The sequence below is a fragment of the Cetorhinus maximus genome, chromosome 13 (genome assembly GCF_964194155.1).
Source record: "Cetorhinus maximus chromosome 13, sCetMax3.hap1.1, whole genome shotgun sequence".
Lineage (NCBI taxonomy): Eukaryota > Metazoa > Chordata > Chondrichthyes > Lamniformes > Cetorhinidae > Cetorhinus > Cetorhinus maximus.
Genome location: NC_135891.1, coordinates 84,017,842 through 84,035,880, shown reverse-complemented (window position 1 = coordinate 84,035,880; position 18,039 = coordinate 84,017,842).

Sequence of the window (18,039 nt, the reverse complement as noted above, 5' to 3'; positions counted from 1 at the left end):
GGAGAACTTCAAAAGCACCATGTCAACAAAGTGCCATTGTCTGAAAATAATACACAGCTACTAACAGCAATACCTTAGAGGAATATGTTCTGTTATTAGGCAGCCAGGATTTTTCTTATCATCTGTGCTCACAGAGATTTACTATGAGCATGTTAAGTGCTTATACAGGGACAGCGCTGGTGAGAAAATACACCCACACATTCCATGTATTCCACAGTTCTTTCCAAACAGGGACATACATTTCCAACAACATATTAACACGATATAACTCCCACATAGTGCATGTGCTAATTCTAACGCACGAAGCAAGTTCACCCGTGACACATTTGGTGCTTTCCAGTCTGTATTTGACTAAGTCTTTTAAGGTGTTGGCTTTGTCTTAGCAGTAGCACTCTCACCTCTAGCCCAGAAAATCCCAATCCAAAAATTCCAGCACAAAATCTAGGATAACACTTCTGTGTAATACAAGCACCTGCATTATCTGAGGCAGCATCTTTCAGATAAGATGTTAAACTGAGGCCCCCTCTCAGGTTGACATAAAAGATCCCATAGCACTGTTTCAAACAAGAGTAGGGGATTTCTTCCTAGTGTCCTGGCCAGTAGTTATCTCTCAACCTCCATCACTAAAACAGTTTTTTATAATTACCGTATTGCTGCTCATTATCAAATAACATATGTTTGCCAGAATTAGCTGCAGTGTTGCATATAGAACAATATTGACTGCACTTCAAAAGTACTTAATTGACTGTAAAACACCTTGGCATGTCCTAAGATTGTAAAAAGGTGCCATATAAATGCAGGTCTTTCTAAGACACATCATAAGAGCATAGAACAATTCTTGAGGAAAAGCTATAGTCCAGTAAGGTCACTGATTCCAGGAGCTAGGCATCGCATCAATACTTTATGCTGCCCAGAGCCTCAACAGCTGAGGTTCACCCCCCACCACCACCCCCCACCCCCAACGACCCCCCCCCCCCACTCTGTTTCTAACAGAGTCGTTTGAGCTGAGTCGCTTCCATTTAGATGTTGGTTCCCCGCACTTCTCTCCCCACCCCCACACTCTTCAGACTGTGCGTGTAATCTAAATAAATACATCAACACTGATGTAGGCATTATTCCTGCTCAAGCAGAAAATTCTAATGGACCAAATCAATGCACATTAACTCTCATTACACAGTATTCCTACTCCAGTCATAACACTCCAGTTGCAGGCCTTGATCCAAGCATAACATTCTCCCCAATCTGTATTTTCAGCCCAGTGAATATGATTGATCTTAATCTCACAAAAGCTCAGCAGCCACTGTTGGGAATTAAATTTTTCACCTGCTAGTTCATTTTGATGCATATTTCATAACAGGGACATTTTGTGACATTATAATTGAATTTAGTTACAGAACAAAGGATTCAGTCCAAGTACATATTCACCAGAGCACTCAATTTGTTCACATCTTAGTAGATCTCCCGTGCTGCTGCTCATGGTTGGTCAGGCAGTGTGTTAGGGGTGACAGCCAGTGGGGATATTTGTGTTTTCCTGAAGACCTGTTTCTAACCACCTTTCGTAGAACCTGATCACTGGACCCCCTCCCCACCATCCCCCAGCACTCACAGTTCAGAGCGGGGATGTTCCTTGCCATTAGAATGGAGATGGAAGAAGAGCCGCTCAGAATGGAGCTAAGAAGAGTCAGGCACTATTCAAAGAGGCTGTTGCCCACGAGGTATTACCACCACCCCCTGCCCAAGGTCAGACAGGCAACACAGGTCATATCAAGGCCTCTCTGAAAAGATTTTTGCAAGAAGAACAACTTTACCGAAGAGACAACAATGCATCACAGTGACCGCTGCATGAAGACCTGAAGCCATGCTTATCCATCTCCACTGCTCTCTCAATGACTGACAAGGTAGTCAGCACCCTTGTGCCTAGAGAGCAGGATCTTTTCAGACGCGCAAAGGGGATCTCAGCAACAATAACTGGGGAGGCACATGGACACACCTGTCAGGCTACTGAAATCCTTAATATCAGGGCAGCTCCATTATAAGCTTTGACATCACAGCAAGGCAGTAGAGAGATTGAGCCATTTAGTTTTACAGAGTTTCTGGTTTTACCAACTGCTTCAAAGGTATCAATTCAAGGTACCCACAGAAAAACCCACCCAGGCTCCTCGACAGGAAAGGATTCTACTTCCACAATTTCTAGATTGTGTTGCAGCAATCAGAGAGTTCCCCATGTCAATGCCCAATACATAGGTATTTATATAATACCCACAATCTTTTTTCACTTGACAGTCTCTAGCCTTGGCTGGAAAGAGAACCTGATGCCTGAATGGCTTCTGGCTGATAGAAGTAATTCCAATCAGAGTGCCCAAACAGCAGCAGGAAAGCATTACAGTGAAGCACAGACAGCAACCAGAGCAGTGGTTGAGATCAAGGTGTGAAAGTACTTTGCTTTCTGGAAGGTTTGGGAAGCAATTTGCAGTATGCTCTAGAATGGGTCTCCAGAATCGTGATAGTGTTCTACACCCTTCACAATATTGCCATTCAGGAAAGCTTGCTCACTGACATGGCTGAGGAAGAACAGGTGGCCCTGACTCCAATGGGGAATACATGACCAGCGCTCAGAGGGAGCCTTGCTGACTGTTGGAAAGGTCGTCACAACAGGTCCCCTTGGCCTAACTTTGACACCACAGCCTGACTTCCTTCTCCATTTGTAAAGAGAGACATTCCCTTAATCCACCACCCATCTCACCAAATGACAACACATCAACCCATTTTGGCCAGCATGTTTGTGCCAATAACGTTCACCTGAGTGAATAGGTCAGTACTAAATCAGTGCACCCTTTCTTCTGTGGTTTTACTCATCACGAATAACAAAGCATCATGCCAGTAACAGTCCACCTTATTGACTCTTTGCTAACTCCTCACTTCACCTACATCAATTATTCGCATCTTCCTTCTGAGGGCCTGGATAGTGGCAGGAGATTGGGCCACCCCAAGCGGAAGGATCATGTGTTTGACATGTCCCTCATTTCTCAGAACCCGACATCCTGCTCTTTCCTCCCACATTCAACCATGGGTTAGGGAGGTGGCTGGAGGCACAAGCCGCTACCCTGAGAGATGGCAGTGGCCTCCAAATATCAGCATCTAATTTGGCCCCGGATCCATAACCTCACTGACCAGCGGCATAGTCAGTCTTATGGTAGCTCACAGATCCTGACAGCTTTGAAACACAGCAATCAGTGTAGTCTGCAGGCTACATGCTGACGCCAGTCTGTACCCTATTGATTCAGAATTGACGCTGCAGTTCCTTGGAGGTACCTGGGTGCTTCTCAGCTGGATATCTGTTGGGATGAAAGTTCCATTGGTGTCTGTCAGGAAGAGAAAACTTTATGATGCTGCCTCAAAAGACAGATGGAGCTCATTTCTGCCTCTGACATAGATAGACTCGTAGACTCATAGACATCTACAGCACAGAAGGAGGCCATTCAGCCCATCATGTCCATGCCAGTCAGCAAAGATCTGACTACACTAATCCCATTTTCCAGCACCTGACCCATAGCCCTGGAGGCTATGGCAACGCAAGTGAATATCTAAATACTTCTTAATTGTTACAAGAGTTTCTGACTCAACCACCCTTTCAGGCAGTGAGTTCCAGACTCCCACCACCCTCTGGGTGAAAAAATTTCTCCTCAGCTCCCCTCTTAACCTTCTACCTCTTACCTTAAATCTATGTCCCCCTGGTTATTGACCCCTCTATTAATGGAAAAAATGCCTTCCTACCCACCCTATCTGTGCCCCTCATAATCTTATGCACCTCTATCAGGTCCCCTCTCAACCTTCACTGCTCCAAGGAAAACAACCCCAGCCTATCCAATTTTTCCTCATAGCTCAGACCCTCCAGCCCAAGCAGCATCCAGGTAAATCTTTGCACCCTCTCCAGTGGAAACACATCCTTCCTACAATATGGTGACCGGAACTGCACACAGTACTCCAGTTGTGGCCTAACCAACATTTTATACAGTTCCAGCATAAACTCCCTGCTCTTGTAGTCTATGACTCAGCTAATAAAGGCAAATGTGCCATATGCCTCCTTAACCACCTTATCTATCTGTCCTGCTACCCTCAGGATCTTCAGTACTTTCCAGGGTCCTACCATACATAGTGTAATCCCTTACCTTGTTAGCCCTCCCCAAGTGCTTTATCTCACACTTTTCCAGATTGAATTCCATTTGCCACTGCTCTGCCCACCTGACCAGTCCATTGATATACTCCTGTAGTTTACAGCTAATTTCCTCACTATTTAGCACCCTACCAATTTTCGTGTCATCCACGAAGTTCTTGATCATACCCCCTACATTTAAGTCCAAATCATTTACTACACTACAAACAGCAAGGGCACCAGCACTGAGCCCTGCGGAATGCCATTGGAAACAGACTTCCAGTCACAGAAACGTCCCTCTATCATCACCCTCTGCTTCCTGCCTCTCAGCAAATTTTGGATCCAACGCGCCACTTTGTCTTGGATCCCATGGGCTTTTACTTTCTTGACCAGTCTGCCAATGAGAGAATTTATCAAAAGCCTTGCTAAAGTCCACATAGACCACATCAAATGCATTATCCTCATCAACACTCCTGGCTACCTCCTCAAAAAATTCGATCAAATTTGTCAAACACGAACTTCCCTTAACAAATCCACGCTGACTATCCCTGATTAATCCGTGTCTCTCCAAGTGCAGATATATCCTGTCCCTCAGAATTCTTTCTAGTAACTTCCCCATCACCGAGGTTAGACTGACTGGCCTGTGATTTCCTGGTCTATCCCTTCCTTTTTTTAATAATCGGACAACATTAGCAGTCCTCCAGTCCTCTGGCACCTCACCTGTGGCCAAAGAGGGTTTGAAAATTACTGCCAGGGCCCCTGATATCTCTTCCCTTGCCTCCCTCAAGAGCCTGGGATACATCTCTTCGGGGCCTGCGGGTTTATCCACTTTTAAGGTCACTAAACCCGCTTGTGCCTCCTCTCTTTCTATGTTAATTTCCTCTAATATTTCATAGTCCCTGCTCCCTGATGTCTATACCTGCATCGTCCTTTTCCATTGTGAAGACCGATGCAAAGTATTCATTGAGGGCCGCACCCATGTCTTCTGGGTCCACATGCAGATTACCTCTATGATCGCTAATTGGCCCTACTCTTTCCCTAGTTATTCTCTTGCTCTTTATATATTTTTTAAAAACCCTTTGGGTTTTCTTTATTCTGCCCACCAATACTTTCTCATGCAGTCTCTTAGCTTCCCTAATTTCCTTTTTAAGTTCCCCTCTGCACTTTTTATACTCCTCTAAGGACTCTGCCGTATTGAGCCTTCGGTATCTGCCATAAGCTTCTCTTTTTTCCTAATCCTAACATTTATGTCCCTTGATACCCAAGGTTCTCCGGACTTGTTCCCCCACTTTGTCTCTACGGGAACATATTTGCCCTGTACTCTTGCTATTTCCTCCTTGAATGCCTCACGCTGCCCTGACACAGTTTAATCTGCAAGTAACTGTTCCCGGTCCACTTGGGTCAAATTGTATCTCATCTTAGTAAAATTAGCCTTTTCCCAGTTTAGGACTTTTATTCGCAGCCCAACCTTATCCTTTTCCATAAATATCCTAAATCTAACTGGTCACTATCTCCAAGATGCCCCCTACTGATACGTCTTCTACCTGCCCGGGCTCATTTCCAAATATTAGGTCCAGAACTGCCCCCTCCCATGTTGGGCTTTCTACGTACTGACTAAAAAAGTTCTCCTGGGTGCAACTTAAAAATTTTGCTCCCTTCCTACCTTGCACACAAACTATCCCAGTTAATATTTGGGTAGTTAAAATCCCCTACTATTACTGCCCTATTATTCTTGCACTTTTCTGAAATTTGATTACATATTTGATCCTCTATCTTTCCCTGACTGTTTGAGGGCCTATAATACATAGCCAACTTCTGTGTTTTTTACTTCAATGGCTTCATTTGAATTATTTGAGGAGATGACCAGGTGTGTAGATGAGGGTAGTGCAGTTGATGTAGTTTATATGGATTTCAGCACAGCCTTTGACAAGGTCCCACATGGGAGACTTATAAAGAAGGCAAATGCACATGGGATACAGGGTAATTTGATAAGGTGGATTCAAAATTGGCTTAGTTGTAGGAGACAGAGTGTGGTGACAGAAGTATGCTTTAGTGACTGGAAGCCAGTCACCACAGGGTGTACCACAGGGATCTGTGCTGGGTCCCCTATTATTTGTCATTTATATAAACAACATAGATGAATATGTGGGGGGTAGGATTAGTAAGTTTGTGGATGATACAAAGATTGGCTGGGTGGTTAACAGTGAGGTTGAGTGTCTTGGGCTACAGGAAGATATAGATGGGATGGTCAAATGGGCAGGTACATGGCAGATGGAATTTAACCGTGAAGAGTGTGAGGTGATACACTTTGGAAGGGGTAAATTGACAAGGAAGTATTCAATGAATGGCATGACACTAGGAAGTTCTGAGGAACAAAGGGAGCTTGGCGTATGTGTCCATAGATCACTGAAGGCAGAGGGGTATGTTAGTGGGGTGGTGAAAAAGGCATATGGGACACTTGCCTTTATCAATCGAGGCAAAGATTACAAAAGTAGGGAGGTCATGTTGGAGTTGTATAGAACCTTGGTGAAGGCCACAGTTGGAGTACTGGGTGCAGTTCTGGTCGCCACATTATAGGAAGGATATAATTGTACTGGAGGGGGTGCAGAGGAGATTAACCAGGATGTTGCCTGGGATGAAACATTTAAGTTATGAAGAGAGGTTGGATAGACTAGGTTTGTTTTTGTTGGAGCAGAGAAGACAGAGGGGTGACCTGATCAAGGTGTACAAGATTATGAGGGGCATGGACAGGGTGGATAGGGAGCAGCTGTTCCCCTTAGTTGAAGGGTCAGTCACAAGGGGACATAAGTTCTAGGTGAGGGGCAGGAGGTTTAGGGGGAATGTGAGGAAAAAATTTTACCCAGAGGGTGATGACGATCTGGAATGCACTGCCTGGGATGGTGGTGGAGGCGGGTTGCCTCACATCCTTTAAAAAGTGCCTGGATTGGCATTTGGCACGTCATAACATTCAAGGATATGGGAAGTGCTGGTAAATGGGATTAGGTAGGTAGGTCAGGTGTCTCTCACATGTCGGTGCAGGCTCGATGGGCCGAAGGGCCTCTTCTGCACTGTGTGATTCTGTGATATCATCCCTCCTCACTGCTATAATTGATTCCTTGATCAATATTGCAACTCCCCCTCCTCCTCTATCCTCCACTTTATCCCATCTGAATGCCCTGCAACCAGGAATGTTGAGCTGCCAATCCTGCCCTTTTAGCCAAGTCTCGGTCATAGCTATGATATCATACTCCCACGTGCCTATCAGTACCCTCAGCTCATCTGTCTTATTCCTCAGGCTCCTTGTATTAAAATATATTCCATTTAGCCTTGCTAAACTCACTTCTTTCTTATCTAGCCTATGTTTCCTCTGCCTTCCAGACTTACTAGCGTTTTAACTTCTAATTCCATCTCAGCTTCTCTCCCCTCTGAACTACTTGTCAGGATCCCATCCCCCTGCCAGTTTAATTTAAATCCGTCCCAACAGCTTTAGCAAACCTCCTCGCGAGGATGTTGGTCCCGTTCCTGTTCAGATGTACAGGCCCCACCTCCCCCAGAAACGGTCCCAATGCCCCAAGGATCTAAAACCCTCCCTCCTGCACCATCTCTCCAGCCATACGTTTATGTGCCCTATCCTTTTGTCGTATGCTCACTACTGCATGGCACCAGGAATGATCTGGAGATTACTACCTTTGAAGTCCTACTTTTCAATGTCCTACCTAATTCCCTAAAGTCTGCTTGCAGGACCTCATTTCTCTTTCTTCCTATGTCATTGGTCCCAATATGGACGACGGCCTCTGACTGTTCACCCTCCCCCTTCGGAATGTCCTGCAGCCATCCCTTAACATCCTTGACCCTAGCACCTGGGAGGCAACATACCATCCTGGAGTCACGTCTACAGTTGCAGAAGCGCCTGTCTACTCCCCTCACTAACAAATCCCCTACCACTATTGCCCTTCCACACTTCTTCCTCCCGCCCCGAGCAGCTGGACCACCCACAGTGCCATGGTCTTGGCTCTGGTTGGCCTCCACAGAGGAATCGTTGTTCTCACTGTTTTCCAAGGTCGAAAAATGATTTGTGAGCGAGATACACTCGGGGGATTCCCTCACTACCTGCTTGGACCCCTTCTTCTGTCTGGCAGTTACCTGTTCGCTCTCTGCTTGCATTTCCTTTAGCTGTGGGGTGACCACGTCCTGAAATGTGCTATCCATGAACCTCTCAGCCACATGAATGTATTGCCCCCAGCTGCTGTTCAAGCTCCAAACCCCAAAGCTCAAGTTGCTCCAGTCAGAGGCACCTCCTGCACTCATGGCCAACCAGACCGCCTGGCATGTCTAGGATTTCCCACATAGCGCAGGATGGCAAATCACAGGACTGAGCTCCCCAGACTTCTCTTAACTAAATAGGATAGGGACCCTTACTTTTATTTTACCCTTACTTCTACTTGATGCTAAATGCTAGATCCTCCAGATAGACTAGATCCTCTGGGTGCCACTGACTGCCTGTCCCAGGGTCCTCCTCTCGCACTCTCCTCTAGGTGCTGCTGACTGCCTGTCCCATGGTACTGTTCTCACACTCTCCTCATGGGAGAGGTGAAGTGAGAGAAGTGACACTATGAGGCAGTATATGTAAAGGAAGGAGTTTTTGGATTTGGATGCCATTTATTGCTGTCAAGGTAGCTATGTAAGCATAGCACAGGACATGGAATCTGAGCCTACCTTTTGCAGAGAAAACTGTGAAAGATTGGTTGCTTTAAGTTGGTGTAGAATATGCTAGGGTCTAGGATGCACAAGGATGAAAGAGAGAGAGTACATCGTGTGTTGTCTTTCCATCTCTGGTGAGGTCATTAAATATATTTGTGGCGTTGCTTCCAATCCTGGGATGAGAGAGCTGTTATTCAATGCCAATTCAACCTCTCACCACGCGCCACAAGTTACATTCAAGGCAAGCTTTATGACACTTTTCCTAGGCATATCTACCCCCTGCCTTTAATATCTTCCAGAAAGATTTGGCGTTCTGCACCAGTAAAGCAGTGTATTGTTACCTCAGATGGGGCAATTCTCTGATTCCCCCTGGGCACAGATGATGCTTAAGTGGGTTTTATTTTGTAATGAAAATATTGCAAAGGCAATGAGCTAAATTTACGCGCCAGCTTCAGGACCTAAGTGTTGGGACAAAATAGGGGTCCCAGGCCCACACATACTGGCAGCGCACTCGATGATGCAATCTTCCCAGAGGCCTCCTAGTTGGTCACCTCACAATTCGACATCCTTTTAAGGATAGTGGGCGGGACCCTGATGGTGCAGGCCCAATCAGAAGGCCTGTGGCCTTGGCAGCACCACGGGTGGGGTGGGGGTCGGTGCTGTTGGAGCAGGCCGGGTATTGTGAGAGCGCCTTAAGATGGAATTGTGCATTAATAAAGTTTTAGGGTTGAGGCTGTTAAGTCCATTAGAGGGGAGGGGAATCCCCTCTAGGGGAATCATTTGGACTGTGAGTGCAGCCTTTCCTGTCCACAGCTCCCTCTTTCGGGGATGGAGCATCTGGTTTCCATGGCCCCCACCTGCTTTGAGTTAATGGCCTCCACCTGCAATGGGGAGCTGCTCTGTCAGCAGCAAAATGCTGACACGGCCCCAAAATTGGACCAATTGGCCCTTCAGTTGGTTTAACTGGCTGCCTGTCTCCGTGGTGTAGGCAGCCAATCTGGGTCCCTACCAATCCGTGATAAACTTCCCCAGCAGTGAGAATGCCATTGATGCGGCTCCCCACAATTTCCCCACCTCCCCCACCCACCCCCGCCAACCTCCAAAGCCACTTCACGGAATTGGGAACATTCAGCCCAATATTTCAGAGTGAAGTCAAACCCTGTTTCTCTTTTATCCGTTTGTTTCCAATCGCTTGTTAAATGGTCCAGCTTGAGTCTCTGGGCCCAAAATTCACTTGCCCTGATTTTTGATCATAAGGCCTCTGTTTCCCAGCAAGTCCGTGCCTGCTGGAAATGAGGTGGGCAAGGCAGGAAATTCATCTAACTACCTCATTTCCATAATTGTGGCATCAAAAGAAGCTTCCCCCACATATCCCTGGTATCCATTTCGGTACCCTCTCCACACTGAGCAGATTTTGTTAGAAAACGAGGCACCACCCCTGCATGCTGCTGGACAACTGGTTTTCTCCCAGAGAAGCCTGGTCACTGCAAGGAAAGGAGAGGACTCTGAGGTGGAGCGACATTTCCCTGGACAGACTCTGCTGGGAGGTTGAAGGCAGGAGGGGGAATGTAGCCCCCCCCAGGCTGACTCTGGAAAGGAAGTAGAAGCATGTCATGAAGGGTGATCAATGCCCTGAGTGTAGCACGATGGACCTGGCAGCCAAAGCAGTTGAATAACTTCACTCAGAGGATCAATGTATCTGCAAATCACATCTCTCACCCACCGCACTGTATAGCTCTCACACTAATCATTGCACTATACACGGATCACTTACCCAGCAGTGCACCCTGACACTCAGGGCTCACCCCTAACATCCTCACATTCAACCATACACACACACACACACACACACATGCACACGCATGCGCACACACGCACGCACACACACGCGCACACGCATACTCACACGCGCACACACACACGCGCGCACGCATACACACACATGCGCACACACACATGTAGACACGCGCGTGTGCACACACACATACACACGCACACACGTGCGCACACGCACACACGCACGCACGCACACACACACGCACGCGCACACACGCACGCACGCATACACACGCGCGCGCACACACACACATGCACACACACCATTAAACCATGCCTTCTATGCACACAGCTCTCACTGCCCTACATAATTCCAGCTATTCAGCTATAGCAGGCATCACCCAACTACACTGACTCCACAATCAATGATTTCTGTACTCTCACTTGCAAAAACAGGTCGCCCACAAGAGATGAGAAGACCAGAGGCCTATAGCAGGACCAAGTCATAGCCATTCCCTCAGATCCCTGGAGGAAATGGTCCTCAGAATAAAGGCATCTGGTGCAGGGGAGGCCATTCTGGATGCGGTATGTTGCTACCTTATGTAACTCTTAACCCTGATTCCAAAAGGTGCAATGAAATGTAAATTCGGAAATTGCTGATGAAGTGACCATCGGTTCCCTGATTCCCCCCTCACCCCACTCCCTTACCTCTACCCTCACGATATGCTTTTGTGCTCTTAGATAGTCTGAAACTGCTGGCTGCTCAGCCCCTCCAGAAGCAAGTTGAGGGGGAAGAGGAGTAAGATAAACTGAAAGAAGAAGCACTGTCACTCGACCTAACATTCACAGCCAAAAGCTCAGATTACAATGCTTACCTTAGAGACTAGTCCAGAGTTAGCACATGGTGAGTCTCTGGGTATGAGTGAGCTGCAGCCAGCCCAAGGGGTTAGGTAAGCTTGTGTGGATGAGGTTACAGACAAGTTCTGCTGCCCAGGACTAGCATGACAACACTCTGGTAGTTAGGAAAATGCTGATGAACACGCACACCAAGATGCATTGGCAGGCTTGCTCAATAGCCAAAGTTGCTGTCTGGAAGCATGGAGGAGTCTGGCTTTATTGTAGTGCAGGGATTTCAGAGCTTGGAGCCCATCCATTCCACTATGGAAGTGTCTGATGGTCACTGTCTTAGCTTCCGCTGCAGCACAGGCAGAGTCCTCTGATATATCAGTGTCACAGTGGAAACTCAGACGGAATTAATGAAATCCATGGTTGCTGCCATACAGGTTCAGACTGCTGCCATCATGGCTGAAGATTTCAGTGCTCAAAGGGACCTTCAGGCTCTCTCGGCAGTGCAGCAACCTGTCCTCAGGCAGCATAATTTAACAGTTACTGAGGTGCCACCCTGTGCGACTGACAATGGCTCCATGGAGCATGAACTTGCTCTCCTTTCTCAGGATGACAACATCCATGCCTCTGCCACTGCCTGTCCACCAGTGCCCCTGGTGTTACTTCTCAGCTGTCCCAGGCTATCACCAGCCATGCTGAGAGGCTGCAGTCTAAAGCCAGGCCCCCAAGACCCAGACCACCAACTTCTGAAGGGCAATTAATGCTTACCTAGTCAGCGAAGCCCGCATCCTGACCCAGAACTACTCAACGGCATCCTCCAAGGTCAATGCAGTCTCCACAAGGGAAAGTTTGCAATCTTCCACCTGTCACTGGTAGCACTGCATAGGAGCACTAGGGAATGCACAAGGTATTGCTGGATAAAGTTGTTCAGTCAAGGTTTTTGCTGTTGGTCTTTATTGAATGAGGTTGGTCAAAGGCATGTCGTCATGGCGATTCTGAAATGGATGTCTTGTAAGGGGATGCTGCAGGTGGCTAGGCAAGCATTTATTACCCATCCCTAATTGCCCTTGAGAAGATGGTGGTGAGCTTCCTCCATGAACTGCTGCAGTCCCTGTGGTGTAGGTACACTCACAGTGCTGTTAGGAAGGGAGGATTTTGACCCAGCGACAGAGAAGGAACGGTGATATATTTCCAAGTAGTTTGGCTGGGAACTTCCAGGTGGTGGTGTTCCCATGTATCTGCTGCCCTTGTCCTTCTAGATGGTAGCGGTCATGGGTTTGGAAGGTGCTGCCATAGGAGCCTTCGTGAGTTTCTGCAGTTCATCTTGTAGATGGTACACACTGCTGCTACTGTGCATCGGCAGTGGAGGGAGTGAATGTTTGTGGATGTGGTGCCAATCAAATGGGCTGCTTTGTCCTGAACAGTATCAAGCTTCTTGAGTGTTGTTAGAACTGCACTCATCCAGGCAAATGGAGAGTATTCCATCCCACTCCTGACTTGCACCTTGGACAGAATTTGGGGAGTCAGGAGGTGAGTTACTCACCTCAAGATTCCTAGCCTCTGATCTGCTGTTGTAGCCACAGTATTTATATGACTAGTCCAGTTCAGTTTCTGGTCAATGGTAGCCCCTAGGATGTTGATAGTGGTGGATTCAGTGTTGGTAATGCCATTGAACGTCAAGTGGCGATGGTTAGATTCTATCTTGTTGGAGATGGTCATTGCCTGGCACTTGTGTGGCTCAAACATTACTTGCCACTTGTCAGCCCAAACCTGGATATTGTCCATGCTTTGCTGCATTTGGACATGGACTGCTTCATTATCTGAGGTGTTGCAAATGGTGCTGAACATTATGCAATCATCAGCGAATGTCCCCACTTCTGAACTTATGATGAAAGGAAGTTCATTGATGAAGCAGCTGAAGATAGTTGGGCTGAGGGCACTACCCTAAGGAACTCCTGCAGTGATGTTCTGGAACTGAGATGATTGACCTCCAACAACCAGAACCATCTTCCTTTGTGCCAACCAGTGGAGACTTTTCTCCCTGATTCCCATTGACTCCCGTTTTGCTGGGACTCATTGATGCCACACTCAGTCAAATGCTGCCTTGATGTCAAAGGCAGTCGCTCTGTCCTCACCTCTGCAGTTCAGCTCTTTTGTCCATGTTTGAACCAAGGCTGTAATGAGGCCAGGAGCTGAGTGACCCTGGCGGAACCCAAACTGAGCGTCAGTGAGCAGGTTATTGCTGAGCAAGTTCCGTTTGATAGCACTGTTGATGACCCCTTCCAGCACTTTACTGATGATCAACAATAAACGTGGATTATATATCAATAACGGCGTAAATGGGAATACACTTGCATTAATCCAGAAAAATCACATGTAATTCCATCTGCAGGCCATCAGCAGGCATCATATTTTTTCACAGTGCAACAGCAGTGTAGTTTATTTTGAGGCTGTTGTTCAGTTAAAAACCGCTGATAAAACAGACCTTGCACGGAAGCTGATTTCTTAAGGCACACAAAGTCCAGTAGCTATGAGTAAGCACATGCTGATAACAATTAGAGTTGAATTGCTGTCAGTGAGGGCAGTTTGCAGATTGACAGGGGCTTATAAATTCAGGACTTCAGATCAGCAGAAATCACATGTAGTGACTGGCTTCCTTTCCCTTTATAGATTTCCGATGCTGTGATGTGTGACATCTAAAGTATGACAGATGTGCACCCTAAAAAGGACTTGCATTTGTATCGCAGCTTTCAAACCTTTGGGATATCCAAAAACACTTTGCTGCCAATGAAGTCATTTTTTTGAAGCACAGTCACTGTTTTAATGTAGGAAATGCAACAGCCAATTTGTACAAAGCAAGATTCCGCAAAATAAACAATGTGAATAATGACCAGATAATCTACTATAGCGCTGTTGATTGCAGAATAAAGATTGGCCAAGACACCAGGGGGAAAACACCTGCCCTTCTTTGAAATTGTGCCATAGGAGGGCAGATGAGACTTCAGATTGACACATCACCTGAAAGATGTGGGGCAGAACTTTGTGCCCTCCCCTGTGGTGAGTTTGGTGGTGGCAGGGGATTTAATTGGGTGGGAGGGTGGCAGATAGGAACCCCGACACCTTCCCGCTTCCACCCGGTTTAATAAGTGGCAGGAAAGCTCATGGGCAGCCTTCCTGCCATGCTGCCAACTGAGACCCTTAAATGGGTAATAAATGCTTGCAGGCTCCTGTGCCTGATCAAGGGACCCAGCATCAGGAAGAAGAAGGCACTGACAGCCAACTCCTGCCCTTGATGCCAACCCTGCTAAGCCCCCTCTCCCACAAATCCCAACTTATGACTCCCTTCCCACCATCACCTGCTTGTGCCTGGGTCCCTCCTTAATCCGAGGCCTTGGGTGGGTGTAGTAGCTGCAGCAGCCACCACTCCACAGTGGCGCTGCTGAGTACAGAAGAGCTGCCAGCCTATGATTGGCCAGCAGCTCTTGGCAGGTTGGGCTTCTCCACCCCTGGAGTCCTTGATCCTGGGGGAAGGTCCGCCACTCACCTGTCATGTGCCTGGGTGGCACAAGGTGACAGGCCTTCATAGGAACATAGGACCTAGGAGCAGAAGTAGGCCATTTGGCCCTTTGATCCCACTCCACCATTCAATAAGATTGTGACTGATTGGTTGTGGTCTTAACTTCACCTTCCTGTTTTCCCCCCTAACCCTTAACTTCCTTGTCTATCAAAAATCTATCTGACTCTGCGTTGATAAATTCAATGACCCAGCCTCCAATGCTTTCTGGGGAAGACAATTCCACAGACTAATGACTCTCTGAGAGAAAAAAAAACTCTCCTCATCTCCATCTCCAAAGGAAGGCCACTTATTCTTAAACTGTGTCTCCTAGCTCTCGCCTCCCCCACAAGTGGAAACGCACCCACGGTATCCACCCTATCAAGTTCCCCCAGGATCTTGTTTGTTTCATGGGGATTACCATTGACCAGAAACTGAACTGGACCAGCCATATAAATACTGTAGCTAGAAGAGAAGGTCAGAGGAGAGGAATTCTGAGAGTAACTAACCTCCTGACTCCCCAAAGCCTGTCCACCATCTACAAGGCACAAGTCAGGAGTGTGATGGAATACTCTCCACTTGCCTGGATGAGTGCAGCTCCCACAACACTCAAGAAGCTCAACATTATCCAGGACAAAGCAGCCCACTTGATTGGCATCCCATCCAGCACTTCAACATCCACTCCCTCCACCATGGACGCATAGTGGCAGCAGCGTGCAAGATGCACTGCAAAAACTCACCAAGGCTCCTTCGACAGCACCTTCCAAACCTGTGACCTCTACCACCTATAAGGACAAGGGTAGCAGATGCCTGGGAGCACAACCACCTGGAAGTTCTCCTCCAAACCGCACTCCATCCTGACTTGGAAATATATCGGCATTTCTTCACTGTCGCTGGGTCAAAATCCTGGAACTCCCTTCCTAACAGCACTATTGTTGTACCTGCACCACATGGACTGCAGCAGTCCAAGAAGGCAGCTCATCACCACCTGATCACAGGCAATTAGGGTTGGGCAATAGCTGCTGGCCTTGCCAGCTGTGCTTACATCCCATAAAATAATTTTAAAAACCACCTCCCATTCTTTTAAACTCCAATGAGTATAGGCTGACCTTGTCAGCTTTTCTTCATAGGATAAGCCCCTCATCCCAGGAATCAGTTGAGTGAACCTTCTCTGAGCTGCTTCTAATGCAATTATATCCTTTTACAAATAAGCTGACCAAAACTGGACTAAGTACTCCAGATGTCATTTAACCAGGCTTTGTACAGCTGCAAGGAACACTTCCCTGCTTTTATATTCCATTCCCTTTGCAAGAAATGTGAACATTCCATTTGCCTTCCTAATCACTTGCCATTTCCTGAATACTAATCTTTTGTGATTCGTGTACCAGGACACCCAGATTCCTCTGTACCACCGAGTTCTGCAACCTCTCTCCATTATAATAGTATACTGCTTTTCTATTCTTCCTGCCAAAGTAGACAAGCTCCCATATTAAACTCTACCTGCCAAATTTTTGCCCACTCACCTAACCTACCTATACCCCTTTGTGGACACTTTACCTCCTCTTGACAACTTTCCTACCTATCTTGATGTCATCAACAAATTTAGCTACCATACATTCAGTTCCTTCATCTAAGTTATTGATATCGATTGTAAATAGTTGAGGCACCAGCATTGATCCCTGTAGCACTCCATTAGATACAGCTGGCCAACCTGAAAAATTTATCCCTATTCTCTGCTTCCTGTTAGCTAACAAATCCTCTATCCATGCTAATATGTTACCTCTACACATGTGTTCTTATCTTGTGTAGTAATTTTTGATGTGGCACCTTATCAAATGCCTTTTGGAAATCCAAGTACGCCACATCTACAGGTTCCCCTTTATCTACATTACTTGTTATTTCCTCAAAGAACTCCGATAAATCAGTTAAATATGATTTGCCTTTCACAAACTCACATTGACTCTCTCTGATCCTATTATGATTTTCTAAATATTTTGCCATAACCTCCTTAATAATTGATTCTAGAGCTTTGCCTGTAATAGATCATAGACTAACTGACCTATTGGTCCCTGGGACGAGGGGGTTGTCCTATGATGAGAGGCTGAGTAAATTGGGCTTATATTCTCTGGAGTTTAGAAGAGTGAGAGGCGATCTCACTGAAACCTACAAAATTCTGAAGGGGCTCGATAGGGTGGACACTGAGAGATTGTTTCCATTGGTCAGGGAATCTAAAACACGGGGGCACAGTCTCAGGATAAGGGGCTGATCATTTAGGACTGAGATGAGAAGAAATTCACTCAAAAGGTTGTGAATCTTTGAAATTCTTTACCCAGAGGGTTGTGGATGCTCCATTGTTGAATACATTTAAGGCTGGGGTAGACAGAATTTTGGTCTCTCAAGGAATTAAGGGATATGGGGAAGCAGGTGGGAAAATGGAGTTGAAGCCCAAGATCAGCCATGATCGTATTGAATGGTGGAGGCTCGATGGGCCACATGCTTCTATTTCTTGTGTTCTTGTGTTCTATAGTTTCCTGCTTTCCGTCTCCCTCTTTTCTTGAATAAAAGTGTTATATTAGCTTTTTCCAATTCACTGGGACCCTTCCAAAATCTCAGGAATTTTGGAAGATTACAACCAATGCATCTACTATCTCTGCAGCCCCTTATTTTAAGACCATAGGATGCAGGCCACCTGGCCCTGGGGATCTGTCTGCCTTCAGGTCTAATAATTTTCCCAGCACCTTTTCCCTGGTGATGGTGATTGTTTTAAGTTCCTCCCTCCCTTTCACCTCTTGATTTTCAAGTATATTTAGGTAATGTTTTCTAAGTCTTCTACAGTGAAAACAGACACAAAAACGCTTCTGCCATTTCCTTCTTTTCCATCATTAATTCCCCAGACTCACTCTCTTGAGGACCAACACTACGTTTTTCTATTTAGATACTTGTAGAAGCTCTTACTGTTTTCATATTACTAGCTAGCTTTGTCTCATATTCTACTTTCTCCCTCTATTTT